This window comes from Malus sylvestris, chromosome 4 (assembly GCF_916048215.2).
Source record: "Malus sylvestris chromosome 4, drMalSylv7.2, whole genome shotgun sequence".
Taxonomy (NCBI): Eukaryota; Viridiplantae; Streptophyta; class Magnoliopsida; order Rosales; family Rosaceae; genus Malus; species Malus sylvestris.
In genome coordinates, this window is record NC_062263.1 from 24,949,265 (window position 1) to 24,958,198 (window position 8,934).

At 38.6% G+C, this 8,934-nt stretch overlaps 1 pseudogene; it reads right to left on the reverse strand.

Moving 5' to 3' along the window:
* Window positions 1-2,405: 2,405 nt before the first annotated feature.
* On the reverse strand, window positions 2,406-3,593 carry LOC126617660 (uncharacterized protein At2g29880-like; annotated as a pseudogene).
* Window positions 3,594-8,934: the final 5,341 nt, after the last annotated feature.

Sequence of the window (8,934 nt, forward strand, 5' to 3'; positions counted from 1 at the left end):
ATTAAGAATAAAAGAGTTTGAGTCATCACAAGGCATCGTAAGTACTGGCGTTGTCTTACTTATCCTAGAAATCGGTTCACATGTTAACCACAATTAACAAGTGCTACTCTAGAACATATGTAGGCCCTCATTCAACAAGGGCAGGTAAACATATATTCATAGCATTAAAATCCTAGATATGCTCACTATGTATGCATCCATAGAAACACATAAAGAATTTATCAATGACATAAGTAGTGAAACAATTTTCATCCTTTCATAAAAGTCATTCAAACAAAATATCACAACAAACTTACAATCATATTCGGGGCTTCAAAACAGCCCCTAACTACTTAAAATTTAGTTACACATAATTCACAAATTAAACCAAAAGTAAAACATGGGTTTGAGAAGATAAAACCAAGAAAAGAAGATCTGCCGTGCTTCTGTGCTTCTGCCCTCCTGCTCCGTGCCTGCCCTCTGTCGTCCTTAATTCCGTTTTTCCTGCTCACTGCGCCTGTCAGTCTCTCTTCTCAGCACAGTTTTCTGTGCCTCTGCTTCTGTGCTCTGTTTGTTTCTGCCGTGTCAGTCTCTCTGATTCTCTTTGTTTCCTGCCTTCCACACACTTCCCTGCTATCGTCTCTATTCTACCTGTCCGTTTTCTATCTTTTCTCGCGCCTATCTCCTACTCTCTTTTATTCTCTTGCAGTCCCGCACTACCTCTTTCATTTTATGTTTTTCTTTCCCTGCCAGTACCTCTCTGTCCTCCCACTTCTTTATTTTCTTATTCTTCTTTCTCTGCGCACTGCTGTCCACTTCCTCTTATTCTTATTCTTTATGCCGTGTCTTTTCTTTCTGCCATCCCCACTCTTCTCTTCTTTTCTTATTCTTTATGCCGTGTCTTCCCACTTATCTTCTCTGCTTATTTTAATCTGTCAGTGTGCACTCCACTGCTTCCTGCCGTGCTCCTCCATTCTCCACTCAGTCTTCCACTCTTCTTTGTCTGCCCGTGTCTTTCTCCCCACTCCCTCTTGCTATTTTATTTGTTTTTACTATTTCATTTTCTCCATTTTTCTTGAAATTAATCCTAAAACAAATTTAACTGCATATTAACACAAGGTAAGGTAAAATGCCACAATTTTAACACAAAAACATCACAAAGAATTTAGAAATGGATGGTATAAATGCATGAAATATATGAGTGATCAAAGCACGTCGAAGATTGAACAAGTCATTCGCATTTACGGGGTCACGATCGTTACCAGCAAAATCTTGGAGATGATATTGAACACCTCGAAACGGAGCTAAAAATTGACGACGATTTGCAAATCCACAATCCACTAGAAAAAATTTACCTAAAATTAAAACACATAAAGTTATTATTTATGGTACGTCCTAGTATAAATAAATGAATGAATATGAACCTTCTGGCACTTTAAGTCCGTTCCTCCTTGATACAACATCATGTAATAGTTTGGAGTCATGAGCTGAACCCTCCCATCCGCTAAGAATATATATGAATTCCAAATCAAAGTTACAAGCAGCTAATACATTTTGTGATATTTTACCATGATGATCACGATAGCTAGCTACTTTAGGTCCTGATACCATTGCTGGTATAGGTGTTCCATCAATAGCTCCCAGACAATCCTAAAATAATTATAAGAGTTAATACATAGCTAAGAATATGTTTATGAAACCAGTTTAATCAAGATATGGTTAAGATAAGTACTAATTACTAACCTTAAAATAAGGGTAAAATCTTGTACTTTCTCTTATTTTAGTTGGCATCGTGGATCCAGGTTGTACCATCAAATCTAGTGCAATTGTGTTCAAGGCCTTCAAAACATTGTTGAAATTTTTGCTTGTTGAAATTTTTGCTTGTTGTAAAATGTGACCGGCGAAATGTGTCCCGAGTTTGGCAATATCAAGAATTTTGACCAATAGTGAGTAGAAATGTAGCAACCATTTCTTCAATACAAATAAATCTTGTACCCTTCAAATGTGTCTTTTCTGTAAGGACGTCGCATAACTTTAAGAAAATATCTAGATACATTCTATATAGCACTCGAAATTCTTGAGGATCCTTATTCAATACCTTGTTAATATAATCGTATCCAGTTCTACTAATAGGTCGTCGAGCCAATGGACGTTCAATATGATCATCATGTATAATAACCATTAATGCATTTAGCCTTGAACTATTGCTTGTACTGCCATCAATAGTAACTTAATGGCTTCATGATACTCTTTATCTTCTCTTTCCATTTCCTCTTCTTTCAGACATTATATAAAGAATCACCTAAAAAAACAAAACTATACCATTAGAACATAATAGAGAGAAAGGTAAAGAAATAAACTACTTCTTCTATCATTTAAACCAAAGTCAATGTATTATCAAACAAATTAGATACTCCAAGATCAAATTTGAAATAACCAAATCAAAGTCAACATGTTATCAAACAAAAGTAAATACTCCAAGATGTAAACAAATATAAAATAATCGCATTCACTCCATATTGTATTTTATCCATTCTGAGTGTTCTTCTGGTGTCATTTTCAAGAACTCTTTTTTCATTCCCAATTTTTGAACCAACGCAACTGCTTTGTAATGACTAGGAGCATCCAAGTTTGGAATCTCTTTGATAGCATCCCAAACATTGTTGTTTTTCTCTTCTTCTTTTTTCTCCATTTCTTTTTTTTTTCTCTATCTTTTTCTCTTTTCTCCATTATGCTATGAATTCCTTGAATTTCAGTGGCAATTGCAGCAATCGAATCCATTCCAATATAAACTTTTTCCATAAGAAAGATATGAGAGGTAGTCCCTTTTAATTTTGGTTCAGACTTAGGTCGAGATCTTTTCCTTGGAAGTAGCTTTGGTATGGGTGGAGCAGCGGGAGCCTCAAAATTTGCATCTAGGAAAGATGATGCATAGGATGGCATTTGGAATAATGGATCAAGTTGCTCGACGTTCTTATCAAAGGGAGGAAATTCGTCTAATCTGACTGGCCTACTTTCTTCAACTCTATATGTTATGGCATTAGTATCATCACCCAATCCAATTGATTATTTCCTTTAGCTGTCCCATCACCAAAAATAGTCATCAAATCTTCATAGTCTACAAATGTCTATTTGCAAATACCTTGACTCTTTGGGTAAAACTAGCAAAAACAAAAACATAATAAAATTGTTAAATACAAAATGTATAAACATGAAAGATCATCATGTGCAAATAATATATTCTTTAAATAAATAAATAAATAAATAAAACTCACCCTAAGGAAACATTCTTATACTTCATCACTAGCTGTGAGCTTCTTTGTGACATGGTCCCAACTAACTCCAGAACTGTGTCTAAAAAGTTGGCCAATTGATTGAAATCGACCCTTCAATGTTTTCATATGGTTCTTAACATGATCTTCAATTTTTTTACACCCAAGTTTTTCATTGAGCACGGGAACAATTTTGGCTTCTATGGTCTGCTTGCTTATTATGCCATTAGCATCACGCCATCCATTGTTTATGGCCTCAACAAGTAGCTGTAACAACATGTTGTTCTCTTGCATAGACCACTGATAGTTTCCTTTTGTCTTTTCTTGTTGTTAATCTCCCATTTATAATCTTACTAGATGATGCATTATAATAAAACAATGAGACATGAAAAAAGCATAAATGACTATAAAAAAAGACTGAATGATTGTTTCATATTAGATTAAAGAAATCATCTCAACAGATTGACATATTAGCTTAAAGAAATCATCTCAACAGATGGACATATTATTTATTGATGCACAAAACAGGAGGGGTATTGGAACAGCATAAATCCGACTGTGAATCTGCAAGAAAGTAAAGAACACAAAATGTATTGTGGTTCACCACAATGTTTGGGCTACGTCCACACTGATGTTGATATTGTTTCACTATGAATGGTGAATATACAAGAAGGCTAGAGGCAGTGTGCTTTCTAGCCTATTTTCTGTGTTTGCCCTCTCTGAGATGTTTTCTCTCTTCCCATGGCCTAAAAGTTTGACCTCTCCCAATGAGGAGAGTGAGGAGTCCTTTTATAGAATAAGGGCTCATCACTTATTACATATTTGCCCCTTCATTTATTACATAATTACATTTGAGTCCCCCGAGTATTTATACGAGGTCTAAATACGGAGGCCCTAAATATGGTACAAATAGTAGTCCCTCAAGTCTTCAGTCAACAGAGTTTTTTGGCTGGAGATTTGAAATTCAGTCCATGTGTGGGCCAAAGTAACTAGATGTCGTCTAGAACTGATACTCGATATGAGGCGGTGCTCAATGTGAAATGATGCTAAACTAGAAGTAGCACGTGTTGCGAGGCTACTCGGCTTGTGGCTTATGTTGCCTTGGTTGGTTCAGCTTGTGGCGTTGAAGGTGAGGGAGTCCCTTTTATAGAATAAGGGTTCGCTCCTCAATACATAAATGATGGGCTAGAGTTGATGCTCGCGGCGAGGTGGTTGCTCAGCAGGTGGCGATGCTATCTAATGATGGTGATGAAGTCCCTTTTATAGAATAAGGGCTCGCTCCTCAATACATAAGTGATGGGTTATGAGTGATGCTCGCGGTGAAGCGGTTGCTCAGTTGGCAGCGATACTCTCTAATGAAGGTGAGGGAGTCCCTTATATAGAATAAGGGTTTGCTCCTCAATACATAAATGATGGGCTAAGAGTTTTTTTTCTAATGAAGGTGAAGGAGTCAATTTTATAAAATAAGGGTTCGCTCCTTAATACATGAATAATGGGTGCTCTCTAATGAAAGTGAGGGAGTCCCTTTTATAGAATAAGGGTTCGCTCCTCAGTTCATTAATAATGGGCTAAGTCCCCCAAGTTTTTTTTTCATGAAGCCTAGTTGCGGAAGCCCAATATATGGTACATAGTGTAGTCCCCCAAGTCTTCAGTCAACAGAGTCTATTGGCTGGAGACTTCAAATTCAATCCATGTATAGGCCGAAGTGGCGGTTGTTCGGAGGTGGTCTTTGTATACAATGCACTGAAGCTTTGTAGGTGAAGCTTTGAAAGTGAAGTTTTATAGGTGAGGCTTTGAAAGTGAAGCTTTGAAGCTAGAGCTTTTGTAAATGAAGCTTTGAAGTCGGAGCTTTGTAAATGAAGCTTTCGAAGCTGAAGCTTTTGTAAATGAAACTTTTGAAGCTGAAGCTCTTGTAAATGAAGATTTCGAAGTTGGAGCTCTATAAATAAAGCTTTCAAAACTGGAGCTCTCGAAGCTGGAGCTCTGTAAATGAAGCTTTCGAAGCTAGAGCTCTGTAAATGAAGCTTTCAAAGCTAGAGCTCTGTAAATGAAGCTTTCGAAGCTGATTGACATGAGTGATGCTCATGAATGTTTATGTTGATTGACATGAGTGATGCTCATAGATGTTGACATGAGTGATGCTCATGAATGTTGACATGAGTGATGCTCATGAATGTTTATGTATGATTGACATGAGTGATGCTCATGAATGAATGTTTATGTATGATTGACATGAGTGATGCTCATGAATGTTTATGTATGATTGACATGAGTGATGCTTATGTATGATGGTGATTGTCATGAGTGATGCTCATGAATGATTTTTTGGAAGACATGTTGTACTTTTGATTACCTAGTTGGTGATAATAACGACAGGCTACTGAATAATTTTGGAGTACTGGACGTACTTTTGATCACCTAGTTGGTGATAATAGCGGTAGGTTTCTGAATAATTTTGGAGTACTGGACGTACTTTTGATCACTTGGTTGGTGATAATAGAGGGTGAACCTTAAGTGGAGGGATGAATGTTGGAGTTTGAAGCCATAGAGCCTGGCTCTTTTGGGTATATGGGCCTTCGCCATCCACATAACCTTCCAGCCCACTATTTTGGGCTTGCCGACATTTTGCCTTTTTTTTTTTGGCATGCTGCCTTCTTTCTTTATTTATGATTACCCTCTGGTGGGGTTATACATATGTCTCCAAAAGATAAGAAAAGTAAATCACATCATTCAAAAAAGCTGCTGGGAATTGGCAACAACGAGATTTCTCCCTTCATATTAACCTCAACGGTCCAGCTGTTAGAGGAAACCTTCACGTGGAGGCAGGTTTGGTCAGCAAGCATGGTCTCTCATACTTTGATAGTACAATCCTGGGAGCCCATATATATGACACCGTTTCCACCCTATTTTACACAATTACTGTAAGTGTGTGGCCACTAAGACATATAATAGATTTCCTCAACGTAACATCCCATATGCGTGCATCACCATCTTTGCTAGCACTTACAAAGCGTCGACTCGGAAAGCTAAGGTGGACTGGTTCCCAAGAAGCGAATGTCCGAGCAAGTGGGTATCCGGTCAAATAAGAGATCACCATGAGCATGTGGCTCATCAGTTTATAAGTTGGTAGACTTCTTTAATCAGCAACAATGTTGATCAGTGGATCTAGTTGCTCAATAATTTCAAAGATAATAATAGAATTATTATAAGGAAAGAATCTTATCTCCGCTTTTCCCTTGGCTTTTTCAGAAAATGGGCATGGTGGGAACATGCGCTTCCCCTCATCTGATTGGCAGTGGTTTCAACCATGAGTTCCTTCAACTTTTTGTTTAAAGCAAGCCCCACCCATCCAGAGCCCTATAAAGCAGGGCCTTCTGTGTTAATATTTTGCACTAATGCATCAAAAGAACAAAAACTCGTGCCAATGGCCCAACCCACGTTACTATGAGGGACTCACCATCATTTTAACTAATAGGAGTCAGATTTTCTTTTTCAGAAAACCTTCTCTCTTTTTCTCTTTTTTTTTGAAATTATGGTATGCTCTCTTTATTCTTTGTTTTTGCAGTGTCACCCATGTGCTCTCATAGAGGAAAGCTTGTGGTGTAGGAGATCGAGCCTGGACTTGCCAACGATCTGTCGGGCGCCGACGATAATGATGCAGATGTCGGATATAGTTGACGTCGGCGATGATCTTGGTGCGCGGGAGGAAGGCGGTTTCGAGCTGGATGCCCATTACATGGCTTCTGAACCTGGGAACCTTCAATCACATCTCCTTCTCCAAAACCAAAACCCTTCTCTCTCTAACCAAACATCAGCTTTCTCTCTACAACTGAAATAGTCTAAAAGCCATGGACCTCAAAAAAGCACCTAAACCGTTGAAGATCCTCTGTACCTATGGTCGTAAAATCCTCCCCCGCCACTCTGACGGCACACTCCGATAAGTCGGCGGCCACAACCGCGTCATCACCGTCTATTCCTCCATTACATATACAGAGCTAATGGAGAAGCTTAAGGAGTTTTGTGGCTACTCTGTGGAATTGAAGTGTCCATTGCCGAACAGAGATTTGGAGACCTTGATTGCCGTAAAGTTCGATGAGGAATCGATGAATATCATCGAAGAGTATGGTCGAGCTTCTTCTCCACCTCGTCCTCTGAAGATCAAAACCATTCTTGCACCGCCGAAGTCCCCGAAGCAAATTTCACCTCTGATGTCCACTGCTACGAGCGGCGGCGACTCGCCACTCCGGCTGATGAGCTTTCGTTGATGTGTGTGTTCCAGTAGTTTTTGATCTCGTTGTCGATTCTTCTTGGTGAAGGATGATTTTGTGAAAACATGTTCATTTGAATAACATCTATAGCATGCATTTAACAATTAAAAGGCGGAATCATGCTTGCATGCATTCAAAAACAAAACATTACCCATGAAATTCAAAGCCTAGTAGATTGGCGAACCAAGACTCAACTCAAATCAAAGTGAGTTGAAAATATATACCTTTGTAGATTCCTCTTTGCATAAGCAAAGGCTAATCACCCAAAGAGAGGGCCTTCATTCCTTGCATCTAAAATCTATGGATTTGGATGGAAGAATAGGTTTCTCCAAGTTCCCAAAATTGAGAACCTCTAAGTCTCCACACCAAGGAGAGATTGGAGAAGAAAATGAGTGACCTTGGAGTAGTAGTATGGCTAGATACACCCTCCAAGGGGCCGGCCTCTTTAGAGAGAAATGGAGAGACATGTTCTCTCCAATTTTCTCCAAAACAAACCCCTTAATGAATTTTAGCTATAAAGTCATATTTATACCTTAATTCATTGGAGTGGCAAACTTGTAAATAAGTCCAAGTTCACTACCCTTCTCTAAATGGCCGGCCCTAGGGTTTTGTTTGGGCTGTTGGGCCTTTGTGAATTAAGTTGTCATACAACTTAAGTCATTGGGCTTGACGTTCGAAGCCCATTGGGCCTTAAGGTCCAAAACTATCCCCGAGGTCTTTAACGAACTTATTCGTTTGATTAATTAACATATTAATTAATCCTTGCCATAAATAATTAAACCATTTAATTATTCTTACTCATCTCCATTGTTTCTTCAATCTTCACCTTACACGGTGTACGATCCATTAGGTTCCTTTTAGCGAGGCAGTGGGCGATTAAATCCATTTTACATCGATTGTGAATTGAAACTTACTTTCAATTCTCCCTTTAGTGATTACACACGTTTAGGGCTTCCACAAACCATGAGTGACACCTAGCAGCATATCATGGTTACCCAAGCTAATCAGAAGAGGTGGAGAACCTATTCAGTTTAGGATTACAAATGCAATACGGTATTTCTCTAATCTAATACTCTTGACCACATTGTTTGGTTTGATAGTTTATTTATTCATGTCTACTATCCAATGTGATTCGTGTGCTTATATGATTACCTTGAATGTGATTTGGAACGCTTTCCTAAATCTCATTCATACTCTGATCAGAGGTTCTAAATCATATCATAGAGTATTCTCCCTCAAACGGTTTGAAGGTTAGAGATCCCTTGTTGCGCATTCACTTGCCTCCATGACTAAGTGGCTTAACCCCAACGATGCCGTGGACACCCCGATAGGGTGACTTTGACATAATCAAAGATCAAGGACTTAACCACAAGACAACTGTGATGCCTCAGGTCAAAATACTACTTTGCATTATC